This window comes from Chiloscyllium punctatum, chromosome 27 (genome assembly GCF_047496795.1).
Source record: "Chiloscyllium punctatum isolate Juve2018m chromosome 27, sChiPun1.3, whole genome shotgun sequence".
Classification (NCBI taxonomy): Eukaryota; Metazoa; Chordata; class Chondrichthyes; order Orectolobiformes; family Hemiscylliidae; genus Chiloscyllium; species Chiloscyllium punctatum.
Window position 1 is genome coordinate 65,808,435 of NC_092765.1, and position 13,935 is coordinate 65,822,369.

Here is a 13,935-nt window from a genome sequence, read left to right on the forward strand (position 1 = left end):
GTCTCATAGCAACACAGATACTGTTTGACCAAATATTACATTTTTAATTTTTTCAGTACTCTGGCCAGCCTTTCAACTCTCTTGAAGGTATAGTACACTTAAAAATTCATAACACTGTCTACCCTCTCTAACCCTCTGATTATCTAAGGTAGATCAACTCAGACAGCTCTCATCCTTCTTCTCTCGAATGAAAACAGCGACAACTACATGAGACTTTCCTTATAAGACTTTCTCTCAACATCAGGCAACATCTTTGTAAATCTCTTTTGAACCCTTTCCAAACGTTCCACGCCCTTCCTGTAATGCAGCAAGCAGAAATACACAGTACTCCAAGTGCGGCCACATCGGAGTTTTGTGCACCTGCAGTATGATCATGTGGCTCCAAAATTCTATCCCTCTTCCAATAAAAGCTAACATACTCTACGCCTTCTTAACAAGCCTATTAAACAGATTGGCAACTTTCATTGATCTATGTACATTGACAACGAGATCTCTCTGCTCATGGACACTGCCAAGAATCTTACCATTGTCCCAGTACTCTTTATTCATTTTGCTACTTCCAAAATGAATCACCTCACACTCTTGCACATTAAACTGATGTTGCCACCTCTCAGCCCAGCTCTGTAGCTTATCTATGTCCCTCTATAACCTGCAACATCCTTCACCACTATCCACACTTCACCAAACTTAGTATCATCATTTAATTTACGGACACATCATTTTATGCCCTCATCTAGGTAATTTATTAAATTGACAAACAGCAGTAATCCCAACAAGTTCCTCTGTAGGAACTACAGTTTTTAGTGTAGTCTGTGAAAACAGAAAACATTGCTTTTGTGCCTTTGCCAATTTTGAGTTTTTCATCGTTACCTTGTCAGTTTCATCCTGCAAAGAGCCATCACTTAGTTTCACTCTGCGATTCTTTTTTATGTACTAGTGAAAGCTACTAGTATCAGCATTTATGTTTCCATTCATGTCTTGTCGTAGCTTCTTTTAATGTTATGTGTTAGCCCTTTGCTGATTTTTTTTGTTTGTTTTCATTAAGTCACAGAAAGACGGCATTGCTGCGTAGGTCAGCATTTATTGTCCATCCTTGATTTCCCAGAGGGCAGTTAGGAGTTATGTACATGTGGGTCTCGAGTCACATATCGGTCAGACAGGTAAGGATGACAGTTTCCTTCCCGATAAGAGAATAGTGAAACAGGTAAGCTTCTCCTGACAATCTATTCATGTTCACCATCAGTTTGTTAATGCCAAATTTGAATTCAAATTCTACCATCTACCATGGCAGGATTTGAACCCAGCTCCCCAGAACATTATCTGGGTCTCTCGATGAGCAGTTTAGCTGTAATACACTAGGCCACCGCCTTACCCAATCCACGGAGTATGACTAACTTGTACAGTATGATTTGCCCAAGTTTTTGCCCTCATTCTGTCATTGAATTCCTTATCTAGACATGGATAATTTTTCTCTGTCATGCAATTCCTCTTCTCTCACAAATATATTTTAATTGAGAGGTATTTAGTATCCCCTTAAGTATTTGACAAATTTCTTCATCTGTCCTGCCTTTGACTGTTCCCCCACCCCCCCACCAACACCTTCCTTAGGCCACTGTAAGTATCATTACCCAACACTAAGGCTCTGTGTATGTGACTCTGTTCTCACTCCTTCAATCTAAATTTGAAACTACAGTATGTTGTGGTCATTCTTTTCAAGAGGATCCTTTCCTGCAAGATCGTTTTTCATTCCTTGCTTATATCAAGTCTAATGTACCTTGCTCTCTGGTTGGCTCCATGACATGTGTTCTTAGAAACAATCCTTCATATAACTCTACGATTTGTACTTGGAGCCTACCCTTTGCCAAGTTTATGAATTGATTCAATATGCCCGTTTCTCCCACCGTTGTTACCTTGTCACGAACCCTCAAAATTTCCGATCTCAGAAGTACTTTGGGGAGACGGTGGCTGAAAATTACTCTTCCAAAGAGGTTTCTTCAGTTGCTTTTTATTTGCACCTGGACAGATTTTAATTTTGTTCCCTAGTGTCAATATCATTTCTTAATATAGCCTTGATATCATCCTTAACCAATACACCAATTCCACCTCCTTTACCTTCATGTCTATCCTTTCGGAATACGGAGTACCCATGGACAGTTCACTGTCCAGTCCTGATCTTCCTGTAACCATGTTTCAATCATCCGAAACAGGTCATAACAATTTATCTCTGTATCTACTGACAGCTCATCAATTTTATTCCAAATACTGTGTGCTTTTAGGCCGAAGGATTTTAAATAAGATTTTTTCGATTTATTTTTCCCCTTTATTAGTTTCTTGAGTACGAGCTTCCTGATCTCACACACCTCACTCCTTCACGAACCCCATACATTCCATCTTCATTTGTTAATCGCTGACATTCATCTCTATCATTTATTCCAATCTCCAACTCACATTTTGGACTGATTTGATTCCTTCTCGCAGCATGGTCATGAGACTGGCCGTGCCTGATGTCCTACTCACCTCTACATTCTGCTCACTTCCTGACCTGCTGCTGTTTCCCAGCCTCCTGGTTTATTAGTTTAAATCCATCCAATTTGCACGAGAAAACCTCCCCACTAGGATGGTGGTGCTCGTCCAGTTAAGATGCAAACTCTCCATTTCTTAAAGCCCCCACCTGTCCTGGAAGAGGGCCCAATGATCCAGAAATCAGAAACCATCGCCCCTGAAATAGCTCTTTTACCATACGTTAATCGTTACCTACTGCTTATCTCTTTTATACGAGGCATTGGGTGCAATTCAGACATTACAGAGAATTCTTTTTCTCTCTCTCTCTCACACACACACACACACACACACACACACACAGACACACACACACACACACACACACACACACACACACACACACATACACACACACACACACACACACACACACACACCCTTCATTACTTTGTAGAAGAATACCTTCATTACTTTGTAGAAGAATACCTGGAACCTTATAAATAATCAGATTGATAAGTGGAATGAAGAAATTAGTTAAAGGTAGGATGCGAGAAATTAGAGTAATGAAATTACTCCTGATTGATCAGAACAGACGAAGATGTGAACTTATTGCAGTAATCAAAATTATGGGAAAAAAAGGGTAATATAAGAATACTTCATTTCTCTTAGCTGGCATTGCATCATCCCACTTTCAAGATCGTCGGCACAAGACCTTGGAGTGAGAAAAGTCAAAAGCTCTTTATTGAGAGAGTTGTTAGGATTTGGAATGCCCTATCTGGGAGATTTGTGAATGAAGACTCAGGAGGGAACTGGATATATATTTGAACTTTCCCAAATTAAAGGGCAACAGTGAGAGAGGTGGTAAATGGGAGCATTTGGGAGACACTTCACAGGCTGATGTATACACAGTGGCCCATAAACCTCCTTGTGTACATTAAAGTTCTGTACTCTATCATGTACAGATGCAAGTCAAAGCCAGTATCAGATTATTTCCAGCTGTAAATGTTGGCAAATATCTGATCATTTTGCTGCAGCATAACCATTTATAATGCAAGTTCAGCTTGATGACGAAGTCTAATTAGTACTCAGCACACGAATATTTTAAATTTTGAATCCCAACAAATAAAACAAATATTTCCTTTGCTTTGCCACAAAACTCTTTTGAAAATGTCTGACTGTTCACTCATGCGGATGTATGTTCTTCATTCTTTTTCTCATTTCATATTAAATACCATTCATTCTGAAAATTGCAAGGTTTCAAATTATTGTTCAGTTCAATGTAATAACACAAATCATTTATTTAATCTAACATTCTCTGTTCATATTGATTAATTGTCATTTTTCAATTGTTGGTAAAGAACTGAAGCCTGCACATTTAGTGAGAAATTAAACTGATCGATTATGTATAAATATGTAAGAACACAATTTCTATATGACTGTTCAATCGTTTTCTCACTCGAAAGATACAATCATTCAGAAGCCAACGAAATTCCAAATGTTGGAGCAACGATGTATTCATTTAAATACTGACAATGAGTATGCAATTGTAGCGAGTTTTGAGAAGATTTGTAGCTCAGGTTGAAGTTTTGCATGTAGGCTTCTTCGTTGAGCTGCGAGGTTCATTTCGAGATGTTTTAACATCTTCATCTTCAGTGGGCCTCCGGGGAACCAACGCTGAAACTTCCTGCTTTCTATTTATATGTTTGAGCTTCTTTGGGTTGGTGATGTCATTTCCTGTGTGACGTCCTGCTCCTTTTCTCAGCGGTGATAGCTGATGTCTAACTCGCTGTTTTTGTTGATAGAGATCAGGTTGAAATGCCATCCTTCTAGGAATTCTCGTGCGTGCCTCTATTTGGTTTGTCCTAGGATGGATGTGTTGTCCCAGCTGAAGTGGTGTCCTTCCTCATCCGTATGTGAGAATACTAGTGAGAGAGGATGATGTATTTTTGTGGTTACTTGATGCTCATGTATGCAAAAGCATGTAATTGTGATCAGCACTATAGTCAGATAACACGTTCTTTGCTCAATATTAAATAAAATATACAATCTTTATTTTTGTATCATAAAATGTTGGCAGGAAATTATATTTTAGTTCCATCAATATAACATCAACCTAATTGTTTTCGGAGGTGATGCAATTATTGTTTAGTTGAATAATGATATTTCACACTTTTGTGAATCACAATTCATGAACATAGCAAATATCTGATTTTTTTCAGATCAGATTGCAATCATAACCTACATTGAAAAAAGACTTTAAAAGAATTGAATTCAGTCACAGCTGCCTGTGATACTGGGTAAGACATTTGTCTGCTCTTAAATGAATCCAGAGAGCTTACACCTGGGTCAGGGCAGTCATTCAAACATTATTTCACAACAAATTATTTCGACTCCATCTTCGGCCTGAGCCTTGACTGGGGGCAGATGAATGGACATGGAGTGTCAGAATCACATCGCACAAGTTAATTATGGTGATGATATCTGGCCTGCCTCCCAGACTCCAAGCATCTGCTATCTGGACCAGACACTGGGTAAAGATGTTAACAAGTTGACAGTATTCTGCAGTACATTGTGTCTCGCAAAGAAAGCTCCAAAACCATGTCCAATAAATGTCACCTTCACATTCACCAGTATACAAATAAAATTGTACATCTCTGTTGATGGACAAAACTTAATGCATGGGTCAACCAACAAAATCTATCTGAAGAAAACCGCAAAAAATGACAAGTCCAGAATCACCTTAATAACAACTTGATGGATTCTGTCTGGTGTAGGTCATCACACACATATTGTACTGGTACTCAGGTGACTGGAAGAATGCACCCCAGAAGTGGACGTCTTGGCCTAACGCCCCTACAGATATTCCTGATATCACACACATCACTCCCTCACACATTCAACAATTGAAAAGAATCCACATGCTGAGTGAAACATAGAACAGTACAGTGCAGACCCTTTGGCCTCGACGTCCTGCCGACTCTTTATCCTACTCTAACATCAGAATAACCTACATACCCTTCATTATGCTATCATTCAATTGCCTATCCAATGGTCTCTGAGTTTATCCCCAATGCAGATGACTCTACTACAGTTGCCAGCAGTACATTCCAACCATCCACCATTCTCTGTGAAAGGAACCTATCTCTGACATCTCCACTCAACCTTCCTCCACTTACCTTTAGGTTTTTCTCCCTCATAATAGATATTTGCACCATTGGAAAAAGTATCTGGCTATCCACTCTATCATTGCCTCTCGTCATCTCATACACCTCTATCAAGTCATCTCTCATCCTCCTTTGCATTCATCAAATGCAACTTTCCAGAACTAAGTAATGGAGAAAGTGAGAACTGCAGATCCTGATGAACTGCTGTTGCCCAAAGCTTTGACTCTCCTGTTCCTCAGATGCTGCCCCACTGGCTGTGCTTTGCCAGCGCCACACGTTTCGACTCTGATCCCCAGTACCTGCAGTTCTCACTTTCTCCACTACTTAGAGCTCTCCCATCTGCACACTGAACAGGGAATTAATCAGCAGAAATTCATTGCATGTGGAGCTGACTGTTTACTTCTGGAAAGTTGCATTTGATGAATACATTTATTAAAAGAGGTATTACAATTCAACAAATATTCATTCATTCCCAGAGTTACAGTTTTCGTTCATGAATTGGTCAGCTTGAGAACAAACAATGAATGACGAAATCTCCGCGCTATAGAGCATTCCACGTGTCATATTCCAGGCTGGATGTCGTTTACCTTAATGCTGGGAATATTATCGGGTAAACAGATGTGATAACGGAATGAGGTGAAATGGGGAAGTGTGACATTTTTGCCATCACAGAGATGTGTTTGAGGGAGGTCAGGGCTGACAACTCAATATCCTGTGGTACAAGATCTATAGGCACGACAGGAGAGGTGGTAAAAGAGGAAGAGGGGTTGCATTACTAATTGTGGAGTTAGTTACTGCAGTAAGAAAGATCTAATGAGGCTTGTTGGTTAGAGCTCAGGATCAAAACCATGAAGACACACCGCTGGGGATATATTATAGACTCCGAAACAAAAGAAAGTACAGGAACTGATATAGAACCAATTTACTGAGGTGTGCTAATGCAACAAAAGGATCATTATATTCAGGCATTTCAATTCCAAACATTCATTCGGGCAGTGATAACATTTTTAAGAGGGTTCAGATGCCTTGAAATTTATTCCAGGGAGCTTCTTATGTCAACGTGTAGCAGATACAACAATGGGCGGGGCTGTGCTGGGCCTCACCGTGTGGAACGAAGCCAGTCAGATGTTGCAGCAGGATTGGGTTGAGCATGAAAGGACCAGTGACCGTGACTCCTATGTGTTGAGTTTGCTGAGGAAAAGACCCAAAAGTGTTTGAAAAATAAAAGCTTTTTGGATTTGGGCCACAGATTTTATGAAAAAATATGACAGGATCTGGCCAAAGTGCAGATGCTTCTGGGTGCAACTGTAGCAGAACAGCGTGGGGCGCGAGTTAGGGGGTCACTAGAGCAAAATGTAATTGATGACAGTGTCGGCCCAGCATGTTACACCGAAGATGAATTTTAGGAATACAAGCCCAGAGAACCTCGGGTGTCGACACATTTCCGAACAGAATTAAAAAGGAAAAAGAAGCTTAATGCAGTTCCAAAGTGAGCAGGTCAACGGAGGTCCGAAAATAATATAGAAAGTGTAGGGCAAAACTTAAAAAGTCAGTAGAAGAGCAGAAGTGGTGGTGGGGAGTTAAAACATTCGAGGGTAGAGATTAGCAAGAATTCAAAGACATTCTTTCGGGTTATTAAGGGGAAGAGGATAACACAGGAAAGAATGGGGAATATCAAGGACCAAGGGGGCAGCCTGTGCAAGGAGCCAGAGAATATGTTAAACGCTGACTTTCTTTCAGTCTTCAGTTTGAAGAAGGAGTTCCTGGATTCATTAGAGTGACCGTGTGATCTTTGAGTGAATTGATACAGAAGCTGACAAAGAATTGGAAGTTTTTGTGGGATAGAGAGTAGGCAAATACACATACCAGAATGAGCTTTATCTTAGGCTGAAGTGAGGAGATTACAGTCTCTTAACTTTTCATTTTTGTTTTGCCTCTGGCCACAGAGAAGGTGCGATAGGAAAGGATAACACCTAATATTGATACAACTTTCAAACAGAGTGCTAGAAATACCGCATGGGGTTAAAGACCACCAAGTCTCACATCAGTGAGAGGGAAATCATTTTCGAAAATTCTTCGGGCTGTTGAGGCTGGCTCATTGAATATCTTTAGGTTTGAGGCAGACATTCTCATACAAGGTTTATGGGGAAAATGCAGGCAAGTGGAATAGGGGGGTTATCAAAATCGATCTCACCGAATTGAGTGGAAAAGCAGACTCAGTGAGCGGATAGACATATACTGTTGTCCCTATGTCGAATTGTATCATTTTTACAATAGACTTGTATTCACTGGAACATCAACCTCTCTCGCTGTGGAATGAGAGACAGTTTGGAATGCAGTCGATAGATTCAAGTAATTAATAAATGCAGTACTCTTTGACAGAAAGGACCAAGGGACTGTAACAACGCAGATTGTCTGTCGGGGTGAAGATTCGCAGCAGCGCAGTTAGCACTACCAGAAGGAAAATCTCAGTAAGACATCTTCCAAGGCCAATCAGTGATCTTGGATGGATAGCAGGTAGTCAGTGGCCAGGTGTCAAGGAGTGCTTAATGCCCAAGTGCTACATCACTGCAGTGTCTCCCTCCTTCCCTAACTGACATGCGGTTGGTAGCAGCGTCAGGAGTAATGTTTGGATCAAGAGGTTTTGGCCAGCAGCTGCTCAGCGAAAACTACAGGCAAGCTCAAATAAAATCCTTTCAACTTTAGTCTTGCAGCAATGGAGATGGCAGTTAGGACTGTTGAACGTTCCTCCGACGGGATGTGGGGAGCTCAGGGAAATTCCCACAGTCTTTGGTAACTACACGTGTGGAAAATGCACCCAGCTGCAACTCCTGGGAGACTGTGTTCGGGAGCTGGAGCTGGATGCCCTCATGATCATCTGAGATATTGAGAACTTCATAGATAAGAGCTTTCGTGTTGTGGTCACAACCAAGACTCGCCCCAATCATGTTTCTGTAATGACTATAATATCCCAGTCCCGCGTTAAGATCCATGCTGTGAGTACATCAGGTTTACCTATCTGTCCTGTTGCATTTAAATAAAGGCAATTTAATCCAACATGAGTCCTTGCTCCCTGTTGTGTTCAAGACAGAGAGGAAGTTGGCGACCACCTGGAATGGCGAACGGAGTAGGCAGAGAATGCAGGAATCCCCTGTGGCAATTCTCCGTGAAAACAAGTACACCGATTTGGAACCTGTTCAGGGGAAATACATTCCAGTGGAAAGCAGCAGTAGCCAGGTTGGTGACATTACCATTGACTCTGGGGCATAGTGGGAAAGGGTAAGAGTTAACAGGACCTTAGAGATAGGAGAGTCGATTGTTAGAGGGACAGATCAGAGATTCTGTGGCCTCAAATGGGAATCCAGAATGTTGAGTTACCGTCCAGGCGCCAGGGTCCAGGATGTCTCCGAGCGGCTGCAGAACATTCTCAAGTGGGAGAAGGAGCAGCCAGAAATCATTATGCACGTTGGCACAAATGACCCAGGTAGATGTAGGAATGAGGTCGTACAGAGTGATTAGTGAGAGCTGGGAGAAAAGTTAAAAACCAAGAACCTCGACGGTGGTAATCTACTGATTACTTCCATTGTAATGAGCTAATGAAAGTAAGAACAGGAGGATATGGCTGATAAATAAGTAAATAAAGAATTGGTGCAGGGGTGGGGGGCAGGGAGATTCAGATTTTTACATTGTTGTCTTTTCTGTGACAGGGTTGACCTGATCAGGAGGGACAGGTTTTGCATGCACTGGGAAGGGGACCAGTATCTTGTTGGCGAATTTTGTTCATGCTACAAGGGAGGATTTAAACTATATTGGCGAGGAGCGAAACCCTGATGATCAGGGAGGCAAGAACGAGGCTGGTAGGAGATGCAGTAATCAGAAACAATAAAGTGAAGAGACAGGACAGGCTGGAACATGATAAGGAGTAAGGAATGCCTGTTGGATTAAACTACTTTTATTTCTGTGCAAGAGTGTTGGAAGGTAAGACCAATAAACTAATGGCGTGGATAGGAACATGGGATTGGGATAATATAGCCTTTATAGAAACATGGCTAATCGAGGGTCAGGACTGGCAGCTTCACGAATCAGGTACAGGTGCTTTAGGCGGGACAGGGATCGTGGAAGGAGGGGAGGAGGAGTTGAATTTCTGATTAAGGGGATTATCACAGCAGTAATCAGAGATAAAATAACTGACCAATCATCCAGTGAGGCTTCGCGGGTGGAGGTAAGAAGTAGGAAGTGGATGATGATGCCACCGGGGTTGTACTATCGGCCTGCAAATAGTCAACGTGAATTTGAGTAACAAATATGCTGGGAGAAAGGAGACATGCAGGAGCAATATGGTTGTCATAAGAGTGGATTTTAATTTTTGTAACAGACTGAGACTGCCAGAGCGGGAAGGGATTTGATGGAGTCGAATCCGATAAGTGAATTCAGGAAAGTTTCCTCCAGCAGTATGTAGAGGGTCCTACTTGGGAAGGGGCAAAACTCGAACAACTCTTGAGATACAGAGCAGGACTGGTGACTGAGGTGACAGTGGGGGAGCACTTTGGGACCAGTGACCATCGTCCTATTAATTTTCAAATAGCTATATAGAGGGACAAAGCTGGTCCACAGGTTCAAGTACTAAATTGGGACAAGGGGAATGTTGATGGGATTGGACAGGATCTTGCAGGGGTCGACTGGAGTAATTTGTTTGCAGGTAAATGGCCCGCTGGTTAGTGGGAAACCTTTAAACGTGAGATAGCTAGAGTTCAAGGTCTATACGTTTTTGTGAGGGTGAAGGGCAAGGTTGGCAGGAATGGGGGACCCAGGATGACAAGAGATATTTAGGCATTGACTGGAAAAAAGAGGGATGCGTGGCTCAGGCACAGGCAACTGGGATCAAGGGAGTGTCTGGCGCACAATAAGGGATATAGGAGTTTACCTTTGATGGAAATCAGGAGGGCGACAAAGTGGATATGAAAGAACCTTGGCTGAGAAGATTAGGATGAATCCAAAGAAGCACTTTAAGAATATGTGAGAAGTTTGGTTGAATTTATAACACAGATGGCAAGCTGGAAGATTAAGTCCAATCCCAAGAGCCTGTGCTAAAACAAAGTAGACTACAACAGGATGAGGCAGCAATTTTTCAAAGTGCACAGCAAAATTATATATATTTGTGAAAAGGAAGGAATGTAGGAAAAAGAGTAATCTGCCATTTGTGTCTAAGGAAATAAGGGAGTCTATCAAATTGAAATAGAAGGCATACAAATTGGCAAAGACCAAGGAGAAACTAGGAGATGAGAAATACTTTAAAGATCAACAAAAACCTTGATGGGATTTTGACTGGGTATACAAATGAGTAGCTATCCCAGGGCAAGAATAGCAGTTTACACTGCTCGAGGAAACCTATTGCATGGGGAACATATGGCCTATGTAATTGTTGAAGTACTTATCTGAAGAAGTCTGTCAGCATAGAGATGAACCTGATAAAGTTAAAGATTACATCGTGCTTGGAAAGCTAGTGCTTCCTAATAAACCTGTTTTTCGATAACCTAGTGTGGTGTGATTTTTAACTTTGTCCACCCCATTCCAACACCGGCTCCTCCACATGAGAATCCTGACAGACAACCCGACCGAAACTGAAGCACCTGACAAGTACTTGACTGAGCCACGGAGGTGTTGGGGAAGGGTGTGTTGTTTAAACACAAAGTGCTGAATTGAACTAGACTTTTTAAACTGCCGTTGCCACGGAGATAATCCTGACAACTAGCCTACATTCAAAGCCACAAAGCACGTTAACATGGACTTGGCTGTGTCTCAGTACGTTTTCCAGTCACACTGAGATTTGAAATATTCGCCCACGGACAGAATGCACACCTTTCCATCCAGATGAAAAGGCCAATGATATTCAGATCGGCACAGATCAAGTAACTATCAGATCAGAACATATAGTTCAATTTGTATTTCTCATCTGCAAATCCACCCTTTCCGTACCCTACAACAGAAAAAAAAGCCACCATTGTTAATACAGGATGGAAATTTGTAAGACAATGATAGTATTAAATTGTAGTTTCCTTGTTCCCCCAAAGCTTTAAATCTCAGTCTCACAATTTCTCTCTCTTGTTAACTGAAATCCAAACCAATCTCGCCCCTCCTTTCCTCCACACCCAGTTCTCACAGTCTCTCTCCTCGCCTTGAATTCAGTTTCCGAGCTGCTGTCTGCAGACTAAGAACCAAATCAATGAGTTTGACTTGGAGCCTCCAGGGAGTTGGTGAATCCTCCCCCCATCTCCCAGAACCCCCATTCTCTGATGAGAACCATTCTGCACACACGGGCCAAATCATATCTTGTTGAACTAAAATTAACCAAATTAGAACTCTAATTAGAGGCCCATCCTTGTCATTTTCCATAACAATCCTGACTCTTCATAAGAGTTCTGACAACTTGCTGCAAAATGCTCCCCCATTGATACTTTGGCCACTCGTCAGGACACCAGGCAAAGGGCTATTCCCCTGGGTCGGGTTGTCAGAGGAAAGAAGGAAGGGAGCTGCCAATTACAGATTAATCCCACACATCCACAGCCTCCCTCCCTGGCACTGACCCGCCCTGCACATACGCCAACAACTGGCCAGCACTGCGCCCGTGCACTGATCTCCCTTCCTACGGAACATGCTCTCGATCACACAGGAGCCTGGAGGATTGATATCAGCTGCTGCTCAATAGAGTGGAGGGGGCGGGGCTGGAGGACGGGAAATAATGGGATTGCAAACAATGAATGAATGTGAAGGACACTGGGGGATGGACAGGTCAGTGTGGGACAGGATCAGTGCAGCATCAGGAGTGGATCCTGGACAAACTGAGTAATGGGAGAGTCTGACAGGAGAGAAACAACAGGAAGGTTCTGTTTGGAGGCTCAGGCAGGGATAGCTGGGAGACAGTACGGCCTGGTGGCTTGGGCATGTTTTCTAATCATCCTCTTCAAATCCGCTGTTACCAAACTCTGAACCCAATCCTCTTGGTCCAGAGGAAAGGACACTACCACCATTTCGTTATGGGGTGGTGGAAAGAAAGGAAGATTTTCTCAACCTCACACATGGAAATTCCATGATCTCCTCCCACTTACTGTCTACGGTAGGGATGGAGCAGACAGAGCAGGTCGGAGGGGGTTAGGGATATAGCGACTGCCTTTCAAAAGGAACTCACCTGTGTTGGTGTTATTAACAAGACTCAGTTCATAGTCACTAACACAAAGCTAGTGTACGTGAACTTTATCCAGAATATTAACTCCTATAACTGGGCAACACAGACCCCAATGTACAGAGTTAAGTCTTGGATATCAATAACAGCCTTGCCGTGGGAAATCATGTCTCATGAACTGGACTGAGTTTACTGACGAAGTAACAAAGCGGATTGATGCGGGCAGAGCGGTGAACATGATCTTCATGGACTTCAGTAAGGCGTTCGACAAGGTTCCTCATGGCAGATTGGTTTGCAAGGTTAGATCTCATGGAATACTAGGAGAACTAACCATTTGAATATAGAACTGGTTCAAAGGTCGAAGACAGAGAGTGGTGGTGGAGTGATGCTTTTCAGGCTGGAGGCCTGTGAACAATGGAATGTCACAAAGATCAGTGCTGAATCCACTCCTGTTTGCCATTTATATCAATGTGAACATAAGAGGTATTTTTAGCATGTTTGCAGATGACACCAAAATTGGCAGTGCAGTGGACAGTGAAAAAGATTACCTCAGAGTACAATGGGATCTGGATCAGATGGGCGAATGGGCTGAGGCGTTCAGTTTAGAAAAATGTGAGATCCTGCATTTTAGAAAAGCAAACCTTAGCAGGATTTTTGCAGTTAATAGTAAGTTCCTGGGGAGTGTTGCGAAACAAAGAGACCTTGGAGTGCAGGTTCACAGTTCCTAGAAAGTAGAGTCACAGTTGGATAGGATAGAGAAGAAGGCATTTGGTATGCTTTCTTTTATTGGTCAGAGAATGTAGTATAAAGGTTGGGATGTCATATTGTGGCTGTATAGGACATTGATTAGGCAACTTTTGAAATATTCCAGCAATTCTGGTCTCCTTCCAATTGGAAGGATATTCTCAAACTTGAAAGGGGTCAGAAAAGAATTACAAGGATGTTGCCAGCGTTGGATAGGGTGTTTTCCATGCAGCGTCGGAGGCTGAGGAGTGACCTTATAGAGATTTATAAAATCAGCCGGTCATGGGTAGGGTAAATGGACAAGGTCCTTTCCCTGTAGTTGGGGTATACAGAAATAGGGGAGAG